The sequence below is a fragment of the Excalfactoria chinensis genome, chromosome 16 (genome assembly GCF_039878825.1).
Source record: "Excalfactoria chinensis isolate bCotChi1 chromosome 16, bCotChi1.hap2, whole genome shotgun sequence".
In the NCBI taxonomy this organism is placed as follows: domain Eukaryota; kingdom Metazoa; phylum Chordata; class Aves; order Galliformes; family Phasianidae; genus Excalfactoria; species Excalfactoria chinensis.
The window spans coordinates 4,821,874-4,846,899 of NC_092840.1; the positions used below are offsets into that span (position 1 = coordinate 4,821,874).

Here is a 25,026-nt window from a genome sequence, read left to right on the forward strand (position 1 = left end):
TTATCACCAACTTCCTCTCCTCTATTTTTTTTTTTTATAAAATGATATTCTTTCTAGTTAGAACCGTTCCTAGATAAATGTGTATGGTTTGAGGATTCAGTCCTGTGAAAGCTTCTACTTTTTTCTGCAGCTCTGGAGACATCACCTTACTAAGTGAGGCACATGTCTGCCTCAGAAGGAATGACAGGGTTTGCAATATATGAACATGTTTAAAGACAAAGCAGGAATGTTATCTTTTCATCAGTACAATCTATTCACAGCATCACTTTTGTCTCAGCCTTTGGTCATGGGCATGCTGTGACAGCTTGTCTGCTAGGCAGGGCTTCCTGTGGCGGTTCCCTTACCGGCAGAGAGAGAATCCAGCAGGGACTTTAATTTGATGGATACTTCTGAAGGAGAAGAGACTGACATGCTCCCCCCCCAGTCTTTTGGTCAAAATTGGATATCTCATTTGTGGAATATTTGAAGTCTGAAATGTAGTTTTACACCAGAAAACTGCTTTAAATGTGTTACTGAAAGTGTTTCCTAAAGCTCTGCCTGCTCACAGTCACAAAAAGAAGAGCATGGCCCAGGGAAAGAGCTTCAGAGCTGAAATACTGTGTCTGTTGGTGAGAGTTTCCTGTTTAAAGAATATTCACTGTAATTCTGTTTCCATACAATACCAGTAAGGACAAGGAAAGTGTCTAGAAAGATCAGGTGAATGTTGTGATAGAAGTGCACCCCTGCTCATGTGGAAACCCACAGCCATCAGCTAAGCTCTGCTAATTTCTGGGGCTGTTACCTGAGACAGGGCAGTTCTGTCTGGTTGCAGCACAGCAGCTGCAGCATTTGTCTTAGCGTTACTAACAGGCAATGCAAAATATAAACACTGATGAACTGTGATTACCCCTGTGAGATGACGCTTTGTCTGCTGGAATTCTGCATCTCTCTAAAATGAATTATATTTTACAGATATTTTAATGTGTGGGGTTTGGGATTTTTTTTTTGTGCTTTTCTCCGGAACTGCTGCTTAGGCAGAGGGATTTGATGTTTGCAGTAGCTGGAGCTCTTGTGCAACTCTCCTTCCTTTATGGAAAAGTCACAGAGGAGTCTTTGTTTCTTTTTTTGTTTAGTTAAAGAACAGAAATACAAATGAGCTTTCTGGCTGAAATTGAAAACAACTTTTGGTCAGATGAAGCAGAGGTGATGTTGTGTGCTCCTGAGTTTGCTGGTTTGGTTTTGTTTGTTTGGTTTTTTTTAATCCATCTTCCTACTTTACTGGTAAACAAATGGGGTGGCTTCCCTTTCTTCCACATACAGCTCCTCTCCTCTGAGACTGCTTTGTGAAATGCCACTCTTCTGTGTTTTGGTGGTAACAGAAGGAATGCTAGGTAACATTGGTGCGCTTCCTCAACTGTTTCTGATTACTGAGAGCAGTTCTTACCCAGCTGAAGTGCTTTGGAAGTCACAGCAAAGATGAGAGATCCTGGGAAGGAGGCAGTTAAATCTGTGTGGTACGTTTTCCTCATTTAAACGCAGTTTGTTTTAAGCCATGTGTTTGTGTTTTTATTACACAGTTCTCAGTTTAAAAAAAAAAAAAAAAAAAAAGTAAAGTAAAATGTACTTTGAGGATTTCTTAACTACTCTGATGTGTTTTGAGCACAGAAATTTCAGGTTGGATTGGATATAGAAAATAGATGATGGTGTTTGTAAGGTTCTTGGAGATCTTGGTGTAGGATTGGTATCCATGCTCACTTGATGGTGGTGTCCCTTCTTAGCAGCTGGACTTCCTGGGCACAGCTTGTCAGTGGGAAGCAGCAGGAGGGCACTGGCTGAAGTTGAAAAGTTTTGTTGCATATTTCAATATCAAAATCTCCTTTATAATTGTTTTAAAAATCTATTTGGATGTACCTGGGAGAGTTTGAAGTTTATGCATCTAAAAACCCTTTCCATATTGCTGATTAGCCAGAAGAGGGAGCTTAACAGGTCTGGTTTGTAATTTCTTTGGAAAATCCTGAGATTTAAATACTGAACTTTTTACTTAGGCAGCAGAAAAATGAATGATTTTTGTAACCAGGTTTTCTGAGATTAAAGTTACTGGATGTGTGCTTCTTTATCATCCTTTATCTTGATATATGTTTTGTTATGTAAAAATATATTGATTTTATTTTTGTCACCAGCATCCACAGTGCTCATGGGGAATATCACAGCTGAGATCTTGCATGTGTTTGGAATAAATGTATTCCCGCTCTGTAATCAAGCCAGTGCATTAAGCTGATCCATACTTCAGAGGATGGTAAACAAAAAACAGAAAGCATTATGAACTAAAGCTGTGAAATGAGACAGCACAGAAAGCAGGAAGGTGCTTGTTCTTGCTTTCAAACACAGTTATGCATCACTCTGGATTTTCATACAGCTTTTATTTCTATTCAGGGCCCTGAGTTAATTCAAGCTTTGGTGCTTCTCCACTTCCCGTCCTCCTAAGGTATTATTTGTGAGGTCATGGCAATAGGAATTGGTTTAGAATACTGTGTAGTCTGGGCAGTGTTTCTCTAATGTGATGTAACTTTGCTTCCTGTTGTTCTGCACCATTGGGACACCCTGTGCTGTATGCCCCGATGAGCTCTTAGAGGTATATACTCCCATTACAATCATCTTCTGAACTTAATAGAAAACAAGAGGCTGTGTTACAAAAAGCTGTGCATGGAAGTCTTTCTTTTAACAGAGCTCCCCTTTAAATCAGTCTTTTAAACATTAGTTGTTTATTAATAAGTAAGTATATTTATACAAATACATCTGCTTATCTACTGTGACTTTAAACTAAACATGGGTAATGAGTATATGATTACAGTACGAAATACTCTGATCTGCAACAGATCAGAGTAACTTAGTGTGGGTCTCATTAGGTGGCTTTGGTGTGTTTTTTTTTCCACCACCACGTGAAACTAACGTTTGCAGGGTTTGTTTGGCAGGATGGCTCATCAGTTCTGCTATTCAAAATATTTTGTGTAACTGTCATTGAGAAGTTCAAAGATAAAAGGGTGTTTCAGGAATTAAATTATATTTTGGGAATACCCTACAGGCAAATCAGATCAGGCTCATTTAGCTCTTTTGATTTCCTGCCAAGCAGTTCTCTTTGTTTTGCTGTTGATCTGGCTCCTAATAAAGTTCTATTCAGTTGTGCAGGCTTGCGTGGCTGTGAAGAGAATCCTTGGCATAGTGAGCAAAAATGAGGGATGCATTCTACAAATGATGTCTGAACAGTCTCTTGGTTCTTGCTGATGTTTTGGATGCAGGTTTTGTTTGGTTTTTGTCCTCAAATTACTGGAAAAATATACTGTGGCTTAAATGGTTTAAATTTGGGTCTAATTCTACGTTTAAGTGTAGGTTTCAGTAACTGTTGCAGACTCATGCCTCAGATATGGAGAAATAGCTGGTCCCAGTGCGATGAGCTCATGGCTGTGAGGTAAGCAGCCTTCCCAGCAGGGGAGAAAAGCATCTACCTAGGGAACTACAGCTTGAGGGCAGAGCTGATAATCACTTTGACTGCTAGGAGAAACGGGTCCTTTCAGAAGTGGAAACAGTTTGAGCAGGTCCTTGACAACAGCTTGATTTATTCTAGTATACAAAAAAACACAAATGGAAAACAAGCAAATGGAAAACCCAAACTCTTCCTGAACATCATACAAAAAAAAATATATATATAAAAAAAATGAAGAAAGTTAATTGAATGTTGAGCAAACTAAAAAACATTAAGATTTCCTTAGTTCTAATGCCTAACCATGCAATTTTGCTGCCTTTTCTAGCCTGTGTTAGCTAGTCATGGTTAACTTCTATATGGCTTTGAGGTGCTTGGCAAATGTTTTGTACTGCTCTAATTCAAAAATGCTGAGGCAGTGCTTCCCAGCCTGTCCTCAGGTACTCTGAGGGGAAAATCTCTGCTCTTGAGTGGTAATCAGCAGTTAGGTTGTTCCTCCAAACAGTGGCATTTTTTCCATGTCATACTGTTTTTGAGTTGCTACACCTTTTAGAGAAAAGGTGAGAACTCTGAAGACTTTAGCTGATGCAAAAGGAGTGCTCCACACGTGTGTAAACTAAAAGAAACTAGAATGAATGACTCCCGTTTTACATCAGTGCACGTTTCTCTTACTGATCTTTGTCCATTTCTTCTGCTTCGTTTAAAAACGTGCAGATGATGAAGAAATCTGAAAGGCAGAACAGAAAGGGGAGGGGATTTTGAGCCACGAGGCCTTTGGGTACGAAATGCCAGGAGGGTTTTAGATGTTGTTGTGTAACTGTGAGGGAATTCAGTCAAATAGCTTGCATGGGTATTAATTCACTCCAGCTGTTAATTGTGTGATCAGACTTGTTAAGAGAGCAAAGGGACATTTGCTTGTCCTCTTGTACTTCTGACTGCTTGCATATCTTTAGAAACTTACCCACATGTGCTGTAGTAATCCATAACAACCTAAAATTTTCTCCAAGAATTGCAAGTAAAATGCCCATCCTCCCTTGTGTGTAGAACTTCTAAGAAAAGAATGTGACTTGACCACATAATGTTTCTCATGAATAGGCCTCTTGTTTTTAATTTGATGAGCAAGGAACTTTCCAGTCCTGTTCTCCTGCTTACAATCTGTCCTTAATTTACAGAAAGATGCATTCCAGTTTTTCAAGCATAAAACTGTTGAGCAGATTTTTTTGGCTTTAGTAGTACTCGATGTGTTACGTTATCCTGAGACTTGTGCATTTGTTGCTGTCTTTCCATGTCACAGAATCACAGCAGAATTGAAGCTGGAAGGGGCCCCAGGAGGTCATCCAGTCCTGCCCCTACTGCTTGAAGGCAGGTCCAGCTACCGCAAGTTGTCCAGGACCTTGCCCAGTTGCGTTCTGAATATCTCTAAGGATGGTGTCTCTGCAGCTTGTCTGGGCAACCTGCTCCAGTATTTGAACAGCTTCACACACACACAAAAAAGGTCTTAAATAGAGTTCCTCACGTTGAAGTTTGTACCTGTTGCATCTGGCCCATTGCTTGGTACCACTGATAAAAGCCTGGTTCCATTTCTTTATTGTTGGGTGTTCATAAACATTAGTAAGGTTCAGTCTTCTACTGTACTTGCATGACCATGAGGCCTGTCCCTCAGTCATCTTTGAGGCCTTTTTACCAGATGTGGTTCTGTTTGTCTCTCTTTCTTGTACCCAGAATTGGTCACAGCATTCTGCCTAAGTTCTTATATACTTTATATAGATTTACTTGTTAGGGTTTTTGTAGTTGCAGTGCTTTCTTGCCATCCTTTTCCCTTCTCCTTTTTGAGCAATCCATTTTTTGCTAATTACATTAAAGCATTTGTACTTGTGGGTTTGTTGTTTTTTTTTACTTTATGTCCTTGTTCGGATGTATGTCCAAATTAATCAAGCATGGCTTTTACTGTTACTATCAACTTTCAGTTATCTCAACTTTCTTCTTTCCCATTCCTCCCATTCTTAGTGCTGCTTTTCGATGATCCTCTTGAATATAATGGCAAGTTTGTGTGCCCTTTATAATAGGGTATGTGTGTGTGTATATATATATAATATATATATATAATTTTTTTTTCTGGCATTTTATATAACATTCAATGTTCTCCCTGTCTGTTGGGTAGGCAGGGTAGTTCTTTGCCTCTTTACTTCCAATTGGTAAAATAAGAATGTATCTGTTGTGTTGTTTAGCCGCCCTTGTGGTAGAGCCAGCCCTGTTGCATCCACCTAACATGCTAGCACGGATCTGAAGGCAGTGACTGCAGGAAGCTGCATGACTGCACTCCTGTTGCCCACACTGAAATATCTGCCCTTGAGCTTTAGATCACATGGATGTGGCCGTATTGCTTTAGGTTCTGGACCTAGGACAAGTGGACAGGTGGAGAGTCTGTGAAGTATGTTTAGTATGGGGCCTATGTTCTGGTCACTAGATTGTCCTTTTCTGCATCAATTCTATTTTTTTTTTCCTAATTAGATAGTTTAATAATGAGTATCATGTAGTAGTAAAACTGCAATGCACAAAGCACACATGAGAGGGCACTCCTTGCATATGTAGTAATGCCTCTAGGATCTCACATTTTTGGGCATTTCTAAGATATGTTTATTTTCCAAAGTATATGCTATTCATAAAGCTTTTTATTTTTCCTTGCCTTGGATCTGGATGTGGCCAGTATGTACATGTATGCACTGGTAAACTGGGCTTCCTGAAGTTGTAACATGTGGCAGTAATGCATGAGGAGTGGAAGGGGATCACCTGTGTCTTATGCATGCTTTTTAAAATGGTTTTCTTTAAAATTTACATTAGGTGTACACACTTATTTTTCTTTGTGGTGTCCCTCAGCCCTCTTATTATAATTTATTGCTACTTTTTAGTGTATTTATGCTATTTCCTACTGTGATTAATCAAGTCACAGAAAGCTGCACCTCAGATTTTTATTTATTCTTTTTCCAGTGGTGGATAAATGTGTTTTGCAGGCTACCATCCTACATTTATAGTGACTCTCTGGATTTGTGATGCAGCTGTGACCATCTGAAAGGATTTAAGCAGCACTAGGAAGTCTCATTTAGATACCATGGATTAAAAGGGCTGCAGTGTGACTTCTTATTTTTTAAGAGCGGCTGGTAGGTGGTTGTCTGGCAGTAAAGAACAGGAGGGTGCTCAGTCTGGGTAGTTATGAAATAGACAAGAATGACCTTGGAAATCTGCATTTCTTGTTTGGGTTTACAGTCTGATTGCATCATGGCATATTTTGAACTGGTTGAGTCCTCATCACAGATCTGCTACCCCGACCACTCTCTGAGGAAATTAAATGAAATGGAGAATTTGGGGAAAGAAGTAGCCAAGAAAAAACCCTAAAAATTGAGAAAGCAGGAAATCATCTTGACTGATGAATCAGAAGAAAGCACTAAGTACATATACGGTGTGTACAGGGTGGCTCTCTGAGCCAAGATGAAGAAAACCCAAATAATTGGCAATGGGGCTTGCTGAGAACTACTTAATGACTGAAGGCATTGTGTGGTCTAACGATTTTGACTTCATGGCCTTTCAGCACACCAGGGTTTTGTTCAGGAAACTATTCCTGCTGTCTTGCTTCCCTGTAGCTAAGTAGGGTGTACTGTGTTTGTGATAATGCAAAGGTAGGGAAGGCAGCACAGGGATAACTGCTGCATTAAGCTTAGGCGCTGTCTGACTCAAAAGCACAGCGATGGTTCAAATGAATTAGTGAAGAAATTTTCGTCTCAATTCTTATTATTTCTGTAAATACATTTTTATTTTTTTTATTTATTTTTTCCCCCCACTCAAAATGACTGCTTCCTCTGCCCCAACCCCGAGAGAACTTAGGTCTCAGTCCCTAGTGTGAACTTCTATACAAAGCAGGTCATGTCTTCCTCTGGCCACAAATGTCTTTGTGCATGTTTTCTCCTTTGCTTCAAAGGGAAGGTGATAAAGCCCCTTCTGCTGTGTGGAACAGCAGCAATAAATTATTAAGCATTTGGCTATTATCCACCAGTAGAGAATTTACCCCTGAAGTTAGATAAGTAAATAAACAAAATTGAGCAATACTGTGCTTTCTTTCGTATAGTTAATATATATTCCGGTTTGCTTTTGTTGTCTGAATGTGTTAGTTTTGAAGTCTTGTCTTCTTTCCCTTCACTTTTGAATACCAAATTTGCCTCCTGAAGTCAACTGAATCTCTCTAGAAGTTACGAGAGAACTACTATAAGACCCTAAATATGAAGTACAAGATTTGAAAGCTGTGCAGTACAGTTATTTTTATAATTTCTTATGGCTTTTCCAGAAGTTGGCGCTGGTATGCAGATTCCTGTATTGCTTCTCTCATTCTAAAGCTGTTGTCTTGGGTCCAGCTTAAAAAAAAAATAATAAGAGAACTTGAATGTTGGTGTGCAACAAAATGTAGAATAAAAGCATCCTTTTTGTTAGTGTTCCAGTATATTAACATATCCTCATCACACTGAGTGTTTGATGGATTTTCTTATGCTTGAGCATTAGGCATAAGTAAGAGTCATGGTTAATGTACTTGATGGGCCTGTAAAATTTACTATATTTTTTTGTTTGATATAGCTAATAAAGCCAAGTAATCCTGGATGCTAACAGAATGTTCTTTGAAACCTTTGTTAAATGAACCTCATCTCATATGGGAGATGGAAAGGAACCTTCCTGAAACATTGCATTAAATAATTCATAATCTTCCATCATTCAGAGTGAAAAAGGAGATTTCCTTTTTTTGCCGTGGGTTATGCAGCTTCTGTTTTAGTCACTGCTGCCTGTTTGCAGGCTTTTTTCCTTCACAAACAAAATGCAAAAAATAATGGCAGAAGGGAAATGTGGAGTATTATAGAAAAGATTTAGGCAATGTAATTTTTCTTTAAACCCGTGTGCTTACAAGCATTAAGCACATATCCAGGTTATCTGTCTGTCGATGCTTCTGTGCAAAAGGGGAGGGTAAAGGATGCTTGTTGTCTGGTCTTTTGTCTGTGTTTATTGGTTCCTTTCAACTGGCAGCAATGAAAAAATCTTCAGACATATCTTCTGTATATCTTAGGAGTCAGTAGTTATTTCCTTGTTTCAGACTCTTACTTGCTTCATTTCCCATAATCCTTTGGTAAAATTGCTTTCTCTTGACTCATTTCTATGTTCATTTGAAATGCACATCCAGTTTTGGAGAAGGAATGGTATGTGCAATGTGCTGCAAGTTTGTTGTTAATCCTAGTGTTGTTAGAGTACAGTCTTGGGCTGATCTGTGCTGTGTTCCATTGGAGTACAGACCTTGTGGTCAATGTTACTGTAAGTAATGGGAACTAGCTTTCTTCTTTATTAATCTGTGTTATTCTTTTACCTCTTGTTCTGCTGTATGTTCCAATAATTCTGTTTATGCACATTTCAGCTGAACTTAATATATCTGCAGCGAGTGTTTATACCCATATCATTTTGCTTAAAATTGTTGCTTGGCATTAAGTGCCCAGTATATCTCAAGTTCTGAATACCTTTTGTTGCTGACCTTGCTTGTGCTGCCTTCTGATGTGTAGCTAAACTTTTGCTGTTTCTTTCTGTCTTAAAATGAAGTCGTAAAACAAAGTAGAAGACAAACGCAATGGGTTTTGCTTTCATAGTGCGTGCAGAGCTTGTCTGCTTCAAAAGCAGTCCTTCATGATTATTCTAACTGAAGACAGTAGGCCTTTCTGTGATCACAGCAAAACTAGGCAGATCACTGAGAGGTACTTTTAAAATCCTGCTGAGAACATGGGAAGTATGACTGCCAATGCTAACATCAGTTTGATCTAAGCTCCTCTTACAGGATTCATTTTGTCATCTTTTATTTTTATTCTCTTTTGAAAAGAATAAATACTGGTAATAACAAGAGCAGCTTTTTAAGGACTGTTGAGGGTGGTCAGTGGAGGACAGAATAAGCCTGCTTTTGTCTCTTTGAATCTGTGGTTTCCTTTGGATAAAGCTGAGCAATGGTGAGTGTCAGCTCTTCTGTCAGAAGTGCCACGCGGGATCAGACTGAAGGTCTGTGTAATGGAATTAGAGTACAACATTTAAATGATGCCTGCTATGAGGTGCTGAAGGAAACAGGATGTGCTGGGTGAGCCTTTCCATGGCAAGCATTTCTTCCTGAACACTGTCAAAGAGATTCAGGGACCTTCTGACCTGAAGGTTTCATTTGAACTGTTGCGTTTTTGTTATCAGAGATGGACTTCTCTTCAAGAAGTTAATTTTTTTAGTCCATTTGTTCCATGGAACCGTAAGAGTTTAATATTTTTTTCTAAGTGTTGCATGAGGGAAAAAAAACACCAAAAACACCTTGAATTTGGTGTTATTGCTGTTATCATGATGACTACCTTCAGATTGTGTTTTGCTGGACAGCTCCCCTGTGAATTGAATGGCGTATCAGCAGGGTTCTGCCTGCATCACTCACTGGACTTCTGGAATGCTTCAGAACAGCAATTCTGGACAATTTCTCTTTCTCTTTCATTTTCTCTTTAGATAGATATTTAGGACTTGGAAAACAGAGAACTGTATTTGGTCAGTGAATGCTTAGTGAGCTTTGAAGAGAAAGCTTGCCATAACCTAAAGTTGTTAGTGATGAAATTTTGTTATGAAAAATCAAGGACATTTTAAAACACTGGCATTGCTGCTCACATTTTATGGATGGAGAGACAGAGATTTGCTGTAGGCCATCCAGCTGGCTTCTGGCAGGCCTGAGAATAGGATCTAAAACTCATTAGTCTCACTGTGTACTCAGCCTGTGAATTTCTAAAATCAGATGGTGTATTCACGCCAAGATTTCAGATGGCTTGAACTGTCCATTTGCAGCATGGAATTTGTATTTCAAGGCTGTGAAATAATGAGCTGGAAAACAATGGGAAATTAGCTCTGTATGTTTTAATTTTCCTGGATTGCAGGTTTCTAGGGCTTAGAATCAGACAGCTTTTAACAAAAAATAACATTTGAAATAAAGTGTAAACGTGTGCCTGAAACACTGCGACACCTTGTACAGGACAGTTCTATTCAAGATAAGAGTAATAAAAAATAGAATAACATCTAATTTTCTGGCAACTAGGATAGAAAACATGAAGGATATTGTTGTTCCTTCATGTCGTCTCAAGGCAGTTTGTAAATGTAACCTTTAGTGTTCAGCTAGCACGCAACAATGCTTATAAGCTTCTTGATTGTCTTCAATTTTTCATTACTTGTGCATCCTTTTTTTGCCTTTGATAGCTCTCCAGTAGTGAGCCATACTGCCCTTGGAAGCTTGTGTTGCTAATTGCAATTTGCCTGAATGGCTTTTTCCCTGAATCCTCTCCCTTGCCTTTGGAGATGCGTGTTGGCTCTGACTGGTTCACATCTTTGCTAGGAAGGTACAGCAGTAGTTTGACTCCAGAGAGTTGGAATGTGCCACATGCTGGTGTTTATTTTGTGTTGATATGTGTCACTGTTACCTTTGTTACCAGTGCATTCAAGGAAATTACACACTCGTGAGTGCAGCAGATATGAAATGCATGTATAAAAAAGAAATCGGCTGTTTGTATGATTCCATTCACTCCCGTGCTTGTTCTGCTTTGTCTCACACCTGAGGTGCTTTCAGGAATGGTACTGATTCTGAAGTCTGGCTGTGGAGGAGCAGTAAGAATTGGAGCTATTAGTTAATGATCCAGAGCAGCAAGCCAGCTTTGGCTCAGACGCATCCATTGTCTCTTACACTCCTACACAGTTTCTCCTCTGAAATGTTTCTCTTTTTGTTCCTCCTGTCTCATCACATAAACTAGACCCATCAAAAAAAGCACCAAAAAACAACAGACCACCTCTCTGAAGTGCCAACAATAAAGATTGCTGTTAATGCTCAAAGCTATTAATTAAAGTGATTAATCATTGATGGATATTTAATAGCGTTTGTATATATGATGCTTGTGGTGTTGGTTTTAGTGCTTAATAAAATAGGAAAATTAAAAATTAGTATCAAATAACTATCTGCATTTAACCGATTAAAAATTCACTGTAACTTCTATGAATTCATGTTTAATAAAATCATACCATAGAACAGAAAGTAATTTGTGTAGAGCAGGTTACAAACGTACATTTTGTTGACCTGAGAAAGGAAGGCAGCTTTTCCAGTAAGGCAAGTCCAGTGGGCTTGTTGCTCTATGGACTGAGGCCTGTGTAGGGATTTGGGTACTTGTTCTGTTCAAGTTCTTGCATATTATCACACTAGAAGAACATGTTTATGTTTTGCCTCAGGTGCCTAAGAGAAAACATACATATGACTATGGAATCCAAAAACCCCAGTGGTCCATGGGGTAATTTTGCTACCTAGTTCTTTGCCCTTTGTGAACACCTCAGTTCTTCAGTGTCTGGGTGAAGCCCCAGCTGCTCCTGCTGGGTGGAAAGCAAATCACAAGTGGGGCCACTGTATGTCTTAGGCCCTGGCTCTTCTTCCATGGGACACTATAGAATTGAACTGGCTGCGCACCTGGAATGTTGTGTAGCCTGCACTGTCAGTCCAAGACTGTGTTTGAGGAGCCCACTGTGTAGGTGAGGTACACACTGTGTAGGTGAGGGCTGTGTGGGAACTTAATCTTCTATCTTTTAATCAGGTGGCAACGATAAGAATGGAAAATCACACACTCTTTGCAATCAGGAAGCACAAGCGCTTTATCACAGGCATTATGCAGGAACCAGATGCAACAAATTGTTAATCTTGGAGTATTTCCCAACAGCCAAAACATTTGAACAATATCTAACAGGTTTTTATTTTACTTGCAAACAATTGCAGGATATGAATATTTCTCTAGTGACTGGAGAAAGCTAAATTGATAGTTAAGAAGTTGAGAAAATACCCCAAACAATTGGCTTTTAAAACCAAAGCACCCTCCCAGTCTCTTTCCCTGTCAGAATTGACCTTATTTTTTTAATCCTCCCCCCTTCCACCCAAAATAATGATAAAAATAACGGAACTATTTGCTTTTTAGATGTGTTACAAACTGAAGGATCTCAGGATGGAGCCGGTGGGGTTTGCAGCTCTGGGGGAGATGCTGAGAAGCTTCAGTAAGGTGTAGGAGTAGTTTCAATAATAAAAAGTGGTATAGGTAGGCCTCTATCAGAAATTACCATGTGGGAACTATTTACGCTCCCGCAGTGCCTTTACTGCACGCATAACATGTTTAATAGCAAAGAGCCCTCTACTACATGTTTGCTGGCCTTTTAAAAACTGGAAAGCATTGGAGGACAATTAGGAAATTTCTGTTATTCACACCACTGCAAAACCCAGTCCTCTGTGCACTTCTTGTCTATGCTACATGCTTACTGTAACATGCAGTACCAAAAGCAAATGCAGATACTTTGCTTCTGCATGAAGAGCTCAGTGGTTGGAGCAAGCTGCTCTGCCTAAGATCTGTAGGAAATTCTAGCATCAAAATGTTTTAATTTGGCTGAGCTCTCTGCATTCAATATACTGGCTGTTGTGATGGAGGAGTATATGGATGGTTTATTCTGGTGTCCATTAGTTTAGTATTTGAGATTTGTTCTGGACAAAAAAACGCCTTGGCTACTGGTCAGGCTTGTCATGTCACTTCTGTAAAGCCATCTGTAGGTTCTCTTAGGCTGCTTGTTTGTTGTCTGGCTAGCAGTAAATGGATTTGATTTGACCCAACTGATCTGGAACCCTCTGACTTGACAGTGCTCTTAAATGAGTTCTGTGCTTGTTCTACCACAGACTTGTTGGTGTTTACTGTGTTTTTATGGTTCACCTTGCTAAGCGAATTCTGAAGTAACTGTCAGTTAAATTAAAGGAATTATCACAATTAGCTGATGCCTGATGCAGCAGTTGGAGTTTGGTAGCCTTTTACTTAGGCAGAAAGTAGGAAAAGAATTGTGTTTTCATTTAGAAAAAGCCTTTTGACTTGAAATCATCAAATGCCTTCAGTTTTCTACTAGATTTTCTGGAACATTAGACTGGTATCTGGAAACACTTTGGTGGCCAGCAGAGGAGATTTCAACAGAATCACTGTATCTAGAAATGCAAGGAGTATCTTGGGAAAGATGGATTTATGGACCGCTGTTGCTTTGAGCCAGCATGCTTATTAATTTGTGATACAGCTAGGTCCTAGCTATTGTTGTGTTTCTGTGGGTAACCTCTGGGTGACCCCTGACTGATGAGTTGGCTATGTTGCACGTTAAAACTATTTTGCACGAGAGGGAATCTGAATTCTTTGTTTTGAAACTTGAATCTGTTGCAATTTTTCTCCACTTTGCGAATAGCTTTAGAACTGGCAATTAAGCCTCAAGTGTGGAATCAGACCTGGAAGCTGTGTTTTCATCTCTGTTAGACATGAAAGATACAGCAGTAGAGTAGAGATGGTCGGTGGTGCCTCTGTTGCTACCTTGGCAGCTCTGTGTCCCACAGGGAGTAAAGTCCCTGTTAGCATCCCTTGCTTGAGCATTGCAAATGCTACAGTGTCCTACCTTTGTAGTATATGAGAACCTCACATTCAGGCAAGTGATCTCTGGCTTCTTATTGTCCTTTGGTCTCACCTTTACGTTAGCTTTGTTCACATGCTTTATTAGAACTAATACAAAAGTTTCCTCAATTACCTACAGCTGCTGTCTTCTTTTCACAACAATCAGACCACGAGGACTGTTGCCTTCTATATATCAGTCTGAGAGCTCTGACAGACTTGAAAGGCCAAACTCATTTCCTTGATCTAGTGATGGGATTTCTCCTCCTCCTCCTTTGACCGAGGTCAGGGCTCATGCATGGTCTGTTTCTGACATAGGAAATAAGTGCCTTAGGGACAAGGCAGCATCCTGATGGTTCGTGCTAGTTTGTCTATGTGCTCTTGCTTACAGGCAGCTTTATGGAATGACATTATGATTTTGATTGTCTTTTGATATGTGCTTTTCCTCTTTCTTGTTTCTCTTTTGTGTGTGTGTGTGCAAGTGTCTGTGTGAACCCATACATGTATTGTTTATCTTTAACGTGTGCAGAAATTATTTGAGATAAAACAGGAATGCAAGTGGTGAATGCTGGGTTTACAAGTCCTTTGAGTGATCTTGATTTTATGGATTATGACAGCAAAATACAAACCTCCCAAATAATACATTGCACGCAATTTCTACACACTCATATGTGTACTCTCTACACAGTAGGTGATATACTGACTTGTACTGTGAGTCTGGAGGATGTGTTGTTGTTCAGGTAAGTCTTCAAACATAACGGAAGTGCTGCTGGAAGTGAAGTAGGAGAACAGGTATTTTCCTGCTTAAGGTGCTGCTGATATCTTCCTCCTAGCAAAGTAATTACCTATTGCTTCTCTGTTTCTGGTTGTGATGAACTGTTTACCTTGACCTATGTTGTAGCTTAAAAATAAAACATACATAAAACAAATAACTGAGGTAGTGACTGAATATCAGTGCAGTGATTACCTTTCATGTCCTGTGTGATAAATACAGTGTTTTTTCCATACACATGAATTATGTGGTGGGATATGCTTGCTAACCCGGGATATTGTAGAAGCCTGTAGGCGTAATTGGGTTCCACCGTTAATTTGCTAAATTCAGAGATGAGAGGACCATCAAGGAACACGATGTATAATCTTCCAAATGCATTTTAGGAAGTCTCAAAAATTTCGTTGCTGGGGTCTGGATGAGTGCATTGGGAAATACTGCTTTGTGCTTGCTTTGATTTGTAAGCATCTTGATGTCAGAGCTGAGGTATGAACGAGATGGGCAAACTCACTCTGCAGCAGTTCTTGTCTTCAGGGCTCCTGACTTCACAGATATGTATGTATATCTTGGCCTTGTGGGGGCCTCTGATGTTGGAATGTCTTCTCCTTTCCTTTAAAAGGGTTTGAGGGATTTATGTATGAGCAAACACAGACATTTTCAGAGAACAGAACTATTTTTCTTCTTATTTGCTCTATGAGGTAAATACATTTAGGTGGGCTCTCACTTCTGAGGCAGTGTACTGAGTATTGCTGCAAAAGGAGCTATCAGTCTAACCTTCAGAGAACGATGAATCTGTACTGCATTGCCTGCTGTTACCCATAGCAGTGAGGATCAGCCATGGCTTTATGGGGAAAATGCAGATTTTCCAGTCTTCAGGTGGATGAAGAGTTAAAAACACACTGTGAGTAAAAGGAAAAGCATGTTGCGTTCACAGAAATTATGGCCTTCTGCAAAGAGAAAATGTTTACAGGCAGGATATAATAAATTCAAGTTAGAAATGATTAGAAAGTGTAGATGGGAGATAGAATGGGTATGAGTAGGAGAGAACACCGCAACCGGTAAGACATTAAAGATGGTTTTGCAAGGGGAAAACCTTTGGGGTGGAAAGTCCAGTCCATTTTCCCTATGGGGATTCTGGGGCTCTGTTTTGGTGGTCTGTACAGTAGAGGCTGAGCTTGGCAAACTGAAGAGTGCATGATGTCATTGGATGCATAACATATGCACTGAGAGCTAGTAAATGCTGTTCACACTGCGGTGCGCTGCCAGATGTGTGTGCTGGAATGCACTTTGAGAAATGGAAAAGCCATCTTTATAAAGATACCAAGAGATGAAGTAAGAATGTCCTGTACAGAGCCTGGTTGAAGCCGCAGCGCCTGCCAAGTGCAGCCGCACCGCTGAGTTTTCCCTCCTGAGCTCTGGGTTCTGCTGCTGGGAGCAGTCTGTGCAGAGGGCCTTATTCAGCATTTCTCTGTAGTTTGGAGATGGGCTCTGAGAAGCTCCCATTCTATCCAGAAAACATATTTGGAATCTGCTGCTGTGAGTTGATTTGCAGCAGGTGAGCATCAGGGTACCTACTCACTGCTGTTTCTACCTTTCTTTACTCTGTTCTGAATGGTTACAGCAGCTTCTGGTGCGGCTGCTGCTGTATTCCTATGGCACTCATCTTGCTGCAGATTAAGGTGCCTCCAGGGAGTATCTGAGTCTCTTACCCAGCAGCACTTCACATGCAATAAGAGCAGAGGTAGCTTTACATTTTTCTGTACTGTGGAGTGAAAATAAATGTTCCACTAAATGCTGAGGTCAACTCTTTGTCTAAATCACAGCATGTTACCTGGTTGTTGGTATATAGAGGTAAATTTCCCTTCTCCTTCCCTTTGCTCTGAGAGATTAAAGTGAGGAGGGAAGCTGCTGGAAGGCACTGAAAGAGAACGCCTACAGATAACCAGGAGCTTCTTATCCCAATGGGACAAGCAGAGTACATTTCAAGCTTAGGAGATTTTTTTCTTTTTAGTATATTTGTGTTATTTTTTGATGTTTACTGATGACTTTTTCAGGCTAAAATGATCACTAGTAGCTGACTGTGATGTAATCTTTCTGATATTTTCGATGAGAGTACAAACAACGGGTACCCTGTAATAGTTGCACATGCAGACTGCAACTGTGGAGTCTGTGGAACTGTGCTATTTCTGAAGGGCCTGCTTATGGTGTGCTCTGATCATTGCCTCAGAGGAACATTGAATCTGTATCTTGCTGGGAGATTTGCATTTCATACTTTCTGAGTAGAAGTCATGGTAACTAAGGAGGTAAATTGTGATCTCTGTAACTTTAAAGTGGAATAGCATGGTCCTGGGAATAGCACTGTGCTCAGACAGACCCAGCCATACTCCCAGACTTCAGACTCCAACATATAAACTTTAACAAGTGTTATTAGGAAGGTGTCCTCTTTCTCATGCACAAGACAAATAGTTTGTTGTGTTCTTCATTCTATAGAACAGAGATCTATCAGAGGTATGTCTCTAGTCTGATGGGACTCATTTTGCTTGTTACATTGGAAGGATTGGGACCAATTTAATTAAACGTCTGGTTTAGTAAGTCATGCTGTCAGATTTAGGGAACAACTTGTATAATCTGGGATGTGGTTCTTGTAGCAGCTCAACAGCCAGGGCACTTCTATTTTTATTTAGACTGCAGTGATTTAGAACAATTTATTATAAAACTTATTTAGTTTTGGGAATTTCAAGTCTTGCTTACTGGGCCTGAGTCTTTATACAGTTTCACAACTGCACAATGAATTAGAAGGGTTTTTTTAATTGGAAGGTTAATAATAAGGTATGAGCTTATTGGCAGCACTTTATGTAGGTGGTGATACTCCCAGAGTTGGGTTGCAAAAGGGAAGGCTGGATGGCATTCCAGGTGGTTTGTGAAAGTGAGCTGTGCACTCATGTAGAACAGAGGGAATATTAGCTAACTAATTTCTTCTCTCTTTTGTCTTTCATCCTTCATCTTTTTCTTTTGCCTTAATATAGAACACACACACAAGACAACACATGCGGAATTGGAATTTGTGATCTGTAGAGTTTTCTCCACCTTTCTTGGACCTTAATAGCTAGTGAAGCTTTTAGTTCATTCTTTCCCTTTCTTGGATTTACTTGTACTGGTCAGGTAATTCCTTCTCATATCTGGTCCTTTAGAATTTCATATTCAGTAAGTGCTGTCAGAGCTCTTGCCTGTCCGAGTTCCTTCCCATGGTCTTTTCTCCATGTATAATCCCCTTATTACATTTTCAGTTCTAAGTGTGTTTTCTGTGCTGCATCTCAGTTATCAGTAACTTGCTGTCAGAGCGCTCATAAAGTGCAATAGGAGAGCAATCGTGAAGCTGCCTTACAAGAATAATAAAATATGGCTGTTATCATCCTCTTCATGGTGGGATTTATAGTGAAAGACTAAAATGGTTTGTTCTGCAGCCATGTTGCATTATACACAAGCTGGGTTTACTTTTTATTCTTCTGTTTTGGTACCCGACTTGCTCTGCAGTTGGTTCTGCAATAGAATGTAAAGGTGCAGTTCATTTGCACTAGCAGAATTCTTGGTGCTAACATGCTGATGTACTAATTAACATGTCTAGGAAATCAATTTTTCAAAACTAACCATTCATTTACATCTCATGATGACTTTGTTCAGCAGTTCTTTGTGGCAAACAAAGCCTTAGTTTATCTGCATGCTAATGCTGAAGTTGTATGAGCCTGGAATGGTGAGTCATTAACACAGTTACTTTTATCTAATGATGTGATTATGAGAATCTAAGGAAGCTGTGTATGAAATTTAACATTTAATGGGCTTGCTAAAATCTAACACTGGATGGAAATGTGGCCATGTTTCCCATCCCTGATGTGCTGCTTTTAGAACAAAAAAATTCTTCTTAGTTAGGCCCAGTTTTATGAAGCCTGAGAGCATAAACTATATATATAGATAAATACACAGGGTTTTTTATGTATTGATTTTTGATGTCCAGACTTGCTTTAAAATTCAGCCCATAAACTTAGCAAATACAAGAAATTATCGATCCTTTCGAGTCTAGTGACTAAGCTGTACTTGTAGTGCCATGATTTGAAAAGACCACATCCAACCATTGATCTGTATTACAATGAGCACTATATTTATCATGGTACAAACTCTGTGGTTTGTTTTAACATAAAGATTAAAAGGAAAGTTTCAGGTTGGCTGAATACCTGAGGAAATTGGTAATGCATTATATAGATTTAGACTCACAGGTCACTGGTTTGGAACTGTGTGTGTCTGTGGAAAAATTGCTAGTTGCTTGGTAGAATGGAGTTGCTCGTCTGTTTGTATGATGTTGCCATGGGGGTGACTTCGTTTTAGTTGGCATTAAGCAGCTCTGGCTGATAGTCAAAGCAGAGGGTGTGCATGAGATGGGTTGTGGGGCCTGGACTCTTTGAGTTCTGCCATGGCCACAAGGGCCTTCGTTCTGAGGGTTTCAGACATCTCAGCACTGATGTTTCTGGGAAGCATATGGAATGACTTGGTTTTGCTTGCCTGCTGTATGCATGTGCAGTGAGTTCCTATTTCAGGAATGCTCATTTGTAATCTCACTTTTAAAGAAGTGCAAAATGTGTGCTAGAGAAACAGGGAGTAAAGATGAGCGAGTGTGAGTCTTCAAGACTGCAGTTGTAATTTTGGGTTTGCTGTGGAGCAAAATCAAACATTTATTTAGAGCCTCCTCTAAATAAATATTTAGTAAGAAAAGAGGCTGATTGCAGAAACAATTGTGGAGGAATCTTCTGTTTATATAATCTGTTAAATGAGTGGTTTAAATATTTTTTTTTCTTTAAAATGTATTCTCTCTATATATTTTAACATCACTAACCACTTACGTAGATGCAGCTTGATTATTTTCTTAGTTTTATTTCTTGCAAATAGCTTGCCTCACACTTCTCTTACCAGGCTTGCATGGAAGTTGCTACCTGGTTGGCTCCTACTCTTCCCCCCACAGTAGAAAAACTGTGATGCCCCTCAAAGTCTTGTGCTCTGCAGTGCTGGATGCTTAAAAACCAGATGTTAAGTCACCCAGCTATGTTCATTGGCATTTTTAGGCTGGAGTTGTCTTTGTCCTTTAGCTGACCTAGTTATTCTTCAGGGCTCTCACAGCTTATGGTGAGAAATGTTTCAAGTCAGGTTCTGAACAGATGTGTGATGTAGGAGGGTGCTGGCCTGTCCACTATGAAACAAAACCAACTGCATCTTGCCCCGCTCACTGAGTATTCCAGTTCTGATTTTAGTGAGCTTTTCTATGCCTATGGCTCAACGTGGTGAAGTGCACTGGGCTGTATACATCCACTCATCTGATAGGAGCACTCCTGTAAAGAACAGGTCCCGTGAGCATTGGAGTGCACCACAACCCATAGGATTTGACATCTGCACATTGTTTGCTCCTTGTGGACAGATCCGGGCTGACAGTGGTGCCAGTAGTGAGGGCAATATAAGTTAAAGCTCTATCTGCATGTGCTTCTCCAGCAGCACAAATCTGAGATGTAGACCCTCAGTGTGCAGTCCCTGCTGTGGTGGTTCCAGTGATGCTTTACAGCACGTCACTGTTTCATGCTTTAAGAATGGTTATCTCAGCCATGGCAGTGGAAGTTGTTCTTCACATTAACGGTAGCCTAAAGAAATAGCTGCCCTTTGATCATCCTTCTGAAGATAGATCTGAATTTTTTCTGAGAGCTTGTTGGCTGCGTATCTGCAGACACTTTGTCATTGTATAGAAGTTTATTCCTTTCTTTCTCATGGTGGTGTTAACAGAGAAAAGGGCTGCTGTACAGCTCCAGCATACTGTGGCTTGGTGAAAAGATGATACTGAATATGGATGAATTGTCACATTTCTTATTCATGAATTTCCCAACTGAAAATGTGAACAGACACAAACGAAATTCCTCTTCCATATTTTACACAAAAGTTCAGCAGTAGAACTGTCTATCATTGTAAATCATAGGAGAAGACTCCTTAGAGAGCTGTAAGTGCTGTTTCTGACTGCTGCAGGATTTTTTTGTGAAAATCTCAGGGCTCAGAGCAGAATAGGTGTTATAACATATTGCCATTTCCACTGCATAAGAAGTGAATTTTGGAATTGACAAAACAGATCCTTTGCAATACAATAGCTTTATTGTGTAGCCTTTTCAGAGGAAAATGAAAAAGAATTTTAAATTAAACATTGCATTTCTGTAAGGTTCTGTGGTCCGAGAAGCAGGACAAGCACAGTGTGCAGTGTGGCAAAGCTCTGTTACTTCCCCAGAAAAGGTATTAATCAAAGCAGTTTGTGTTGCATTTGTACATTTAGGTGACTGACCAGTTATTAGACGATATTTGACATGTATAGTTATGAGATGGATTGTTTAAGGAACTGGTGGGCTCTGTCTGCCTTCTGTCACCCTTTCCCTTGATGGCAAACTCTTCCCACCAGCAATGGAGGCCCACAGGCTCATTCTTCTTCAGTTTCCTTGGTCCTTCCCTTCTCTCTCAAGGTGTGTGAGCACTGCGCAGTCTCTGGGATTACATGCTGGCACTTGAGCTCATTTCTTTAATTTCATTTTTCCATTTCTTCTCATCGTTTTCAGGTGTGTAGAACGCAGCTCTGGGAGCAGTGCCTGTGTAAACGTGTTGATTTAAAACTGTAATTGGAAGTTTTCACATTTGGAACAGTGTTAGGGGTTGGATGGCTGTTGTGATCTTCTGTTTTATTGGTGGATCTATGCTTTCCCAGTGCTGGTGTGTCTCTAAAGTTACTACAGCCATCTGCTTTGCTGTTGGGTGTTTCTACACAGACACAGGATCCCCCCAGTAGGTGCCAGAGCAACTGAGCTTGAGAGTGGGAAGATGGTATCTTAATTGAAAAGGGTTTTGTTCAGTCTTGCAGCTGCTGAATGCAAAAAGGCAGGCAAAACAAGGCAAACGCCATTTATTGCAGTATGTTTCTAGCCACTGTAGTTTGAGTTTAAAGCATAAAGAGCAGCTTCTTGTAGTGAGATGGATGAAAAATGACTGGAACAATAAAGATGCGGAGTCCCAGTACAGAGTAACTAATGAAAGCCTGCTCAGACAGAGCCCGAAGAGTTCAATGCAGATGTTTCAGGTGCTTAGATGAAATACAGACAAACTGCAACCTCCAGAGTTCCCATAGAGCGATCCATGTAACTACAGAAGAGCGGGCTTTTCTGCTTTAGTCATGCCTGCTTTTATCCTTAAATAGATATTTTCCAATAAGTGGTAACAGTTGAAGCTGCTGCTGGCTAGAAGGCCCATCCCGTGTGGCTGGGGTTGCCTGGCAACCAGAGAGTTGTGAGGGCAGGAGGGACCACAGCACTGGTACCTGGTGCTGCTGCCCTGTGCTCTTCCTTTCCATATGTCCTGCAGCTTCTGTGTTTGTGGCTGAAGGAGTGAGAACTAAAATGTGAGTTGAGCTCATACGTAAATATATTCACACACATGTACATGTATATTTTATTTAACCATTTAAACTTGGACCGCAGGGACATTTCACAAAGCTGGGGGCTTCAAACGGTCAGGGTACTTTAACAGTTTTGGCTATGGAGATCTTCTCCTGCCTTGTCCACTCTGAAACAGTAACGCAGACCTGAGCAGAAGCCCCATGTGTGAGGACAAGCTGTACTTGAGAAGCCTTTTGTTCAGCTTACCAGTGGTGCTAAAGAAACAGCTCATTTCCTTGACTTCTTGTGACCAGCCTCCTTCTTCTCTCAGGTGTTTGTTTTTAGTGTTCTGTACTCAGAGCCCCTTACAGTCCGCACAGCGTACAGCCAGAAGTGTCTCTGGGTCATAGAGGTGTCAGGGAAACAACAAACTGAAGTCAGCAAGAGGTACACAGGAATCTCAGTTTTAAGGACGATGGTGCAGTCTGGGCTTCCTGGATAGAATCTGAATGCTGCATCTTCAGTTATGAAATGTACTTCGATATTGACTGCTCATCTGGGAATAATAGCAGTGACTCAGTGTGAATCTGCTCCAGTTACCAGGTGTTGGGACTTACAAGGCCATCCTTCCCTAGTTTCAATTAGTACCTTTTGAGTATGCCCAGATAGTAGTACTCTCCTTCTGTTGTCCCTTCCTGGCTATGGAGCATTGTGGATCTTTAGAAGTGCTATTCCAGAAGACTGGGGAAGTGCTTCTTGTACAGTCGCTTTTACCACTAGTAAATAATAAATAACATGTCATGTAAAATAAAGCAAAGTTTTTCAAACTCAAGCTGCATTCTTTTGGAATCTGCACAAATCTCCTTGAGAAGGAGCAGGAGGCTGAGCCTTCTGCTGGAAGGTGCCAAGCTCTCTAAACGCAACAGGTGTTGCAGATGATTGCAGGACATTGTGGTAACCTCAGTCCTTGCAGAGACAGGTGGATCAGGTGCCTGACTGTTGTGATGTGAAGCAAGCAGTAGATAGCTACCAGTGCTTCATTTCGCTCTTTGAATTTCTCACTTGGGACAGCAGATGGTGATGGAAGTCAGCAAGGGAAAATTTGGAGAAGGGCGCATAGCAAGGAGGATCTATTGTGGTAAATCTTTTACCCTCTGTATTACTTTGACCCACATCTTGATCAAATTACACTTGTCTCCATGGCAGCAGTAGTTGTGCTTGCTATGGAAAGAGGGAAGTGGGAGCCCTAATGAGAAGCAGGTCCCAAACATGTTTTCTTTTCTGCTCGTAATCACACAGTGACCCAGCTGAAGCCAGTAACAGTCGCAATTAGCAGCTAGAAAGCAACCATCTTCCTTGGTAAGACAGTGAAAATTTGGGATGTATTTCCAATGAGCTGTAGAAGCATTTTACCTAAGTGTTATGTTGTGCCTGTAAAGTAGTTACGTAGTAACCTCCTGGAAGAGCAAAGTATCTCTTTTGATGAAAACAGTCGCTGGCCACAAAATCTCTTCTTGTGACTGAACCCTTCATGCCAGGCTGTGCTTTTGAAGATCACAGTGCCGTACCACGTGAGTTATTACTATTTTTTCTGTGTTTTGTTGCTATTTGTCCTTCCTGCAGAATGGTTATTCTGTTAATGTTAGGCTCCCTCTATTTGAGGGTGAAATTCTTCCTGGTTCTTCATGTGGAAACCTGTAAATCATTTTTGTTTTCTGTATGTGTCACCTTTGTTGAAGTTTTAGACACTGCATGTCCTGGGTTTGCCTGGGATGGTGCTTATGTTCTCTGTGGCAGGTTGGATGGTGCTTTGTGTCAGGTGTGTGACCAAGCAGTGATGACAACACAGTGGTGTTGCAGTTGAATCATGGCTGTGCAGCATCAAGGCCCTCTCTGTTTCCTTGCAACATCTCTATCTATTATGTATAGCTGTGCATACATGAATGCCTAAATTCATAGCTGAGATGCTAGAGAGCCTCCTGCTATGCTGTGAAAGGACAGATGATGAAATGGCAGTATGCTGTTCTCTTTCTTTGCAGCATGAGGTATGGAGTGGAGCTCTTGTCATGAATCCCACAGGGTGGCTTAGGGTGTGTATTACTGTTTCTTTCTCAGCAGAGGGAATGGATGGAGTTGTATCGCAGGACTCAGACTATTAATTAAGAGAGCAGTCTAATCTTAGGGCAGAAGCCCCAAATAAGGTAGAAATGCTTTTTGTTCCCTGTGACCAGCATGCAAGGCATCTGTGCACTGGTCCATTCCTTGCAGGTTCTAGATCAGGTATCAGCACTTGGGAGCAATCTTGTATCACAAGATTATCCTTAACGTTGTATTAACCTTTCTGGTCACTTCATGGAGCTAATGAATGGCTTGTATTTAGGGACAGGCAGCTCCTGCCCCCAGCTGGTGTGGCAGTTCCATTTCTCTCCATTGCCCCTCCAGCCTTGAGAATCGTGTTGCCGGTTACAAATGCCGTAGGCTTTCTCCTTATCTTCAGTTCATTTCAGTTCTGCGTTGCTTTAAATGAGATCATACTACTGCTCTCTAATTAGTGTTAAGCAACTAATTTTTCTCAGCTTCCTTTCTGTCAGCAGTGGAATTTTCCAGATAAGCATATCCTTATATTTCAAAGCCCTGTCCTTTCTTTTTTCCAGCCTGGATTATAGCCTTATGAAAAGAGCTTTTTCTGCTTGGCTAAACAAAGTATTTTCCAAAGCGATTTTCAGTCTTTTGAAGAGTGTCAGCTGCTGAGACACAAACCCTAGTAACCTAATAATGAAGATGATCCACGCTACTGCTGCGTGGCATACAACAATCAATCTTTATTATCAGGAGAGCAGAGCCAAA

The 25,026-nt window shown here is 40.5% G+C and overlaps 1 protein-coding gene across 2 annotated transcripts in view; it reads left to right on the forward strand.

The window, feature by feature from the left end:
• The window catches only part of TTC28 (tetratricopeptide repeat domain 28), a 120,367-nt gene that overhangs the window by 5,912 nt on the left and 89,429 nt on the right, over positions 1-25,026 (forward strand). The window lies entirely within an intron of this gene.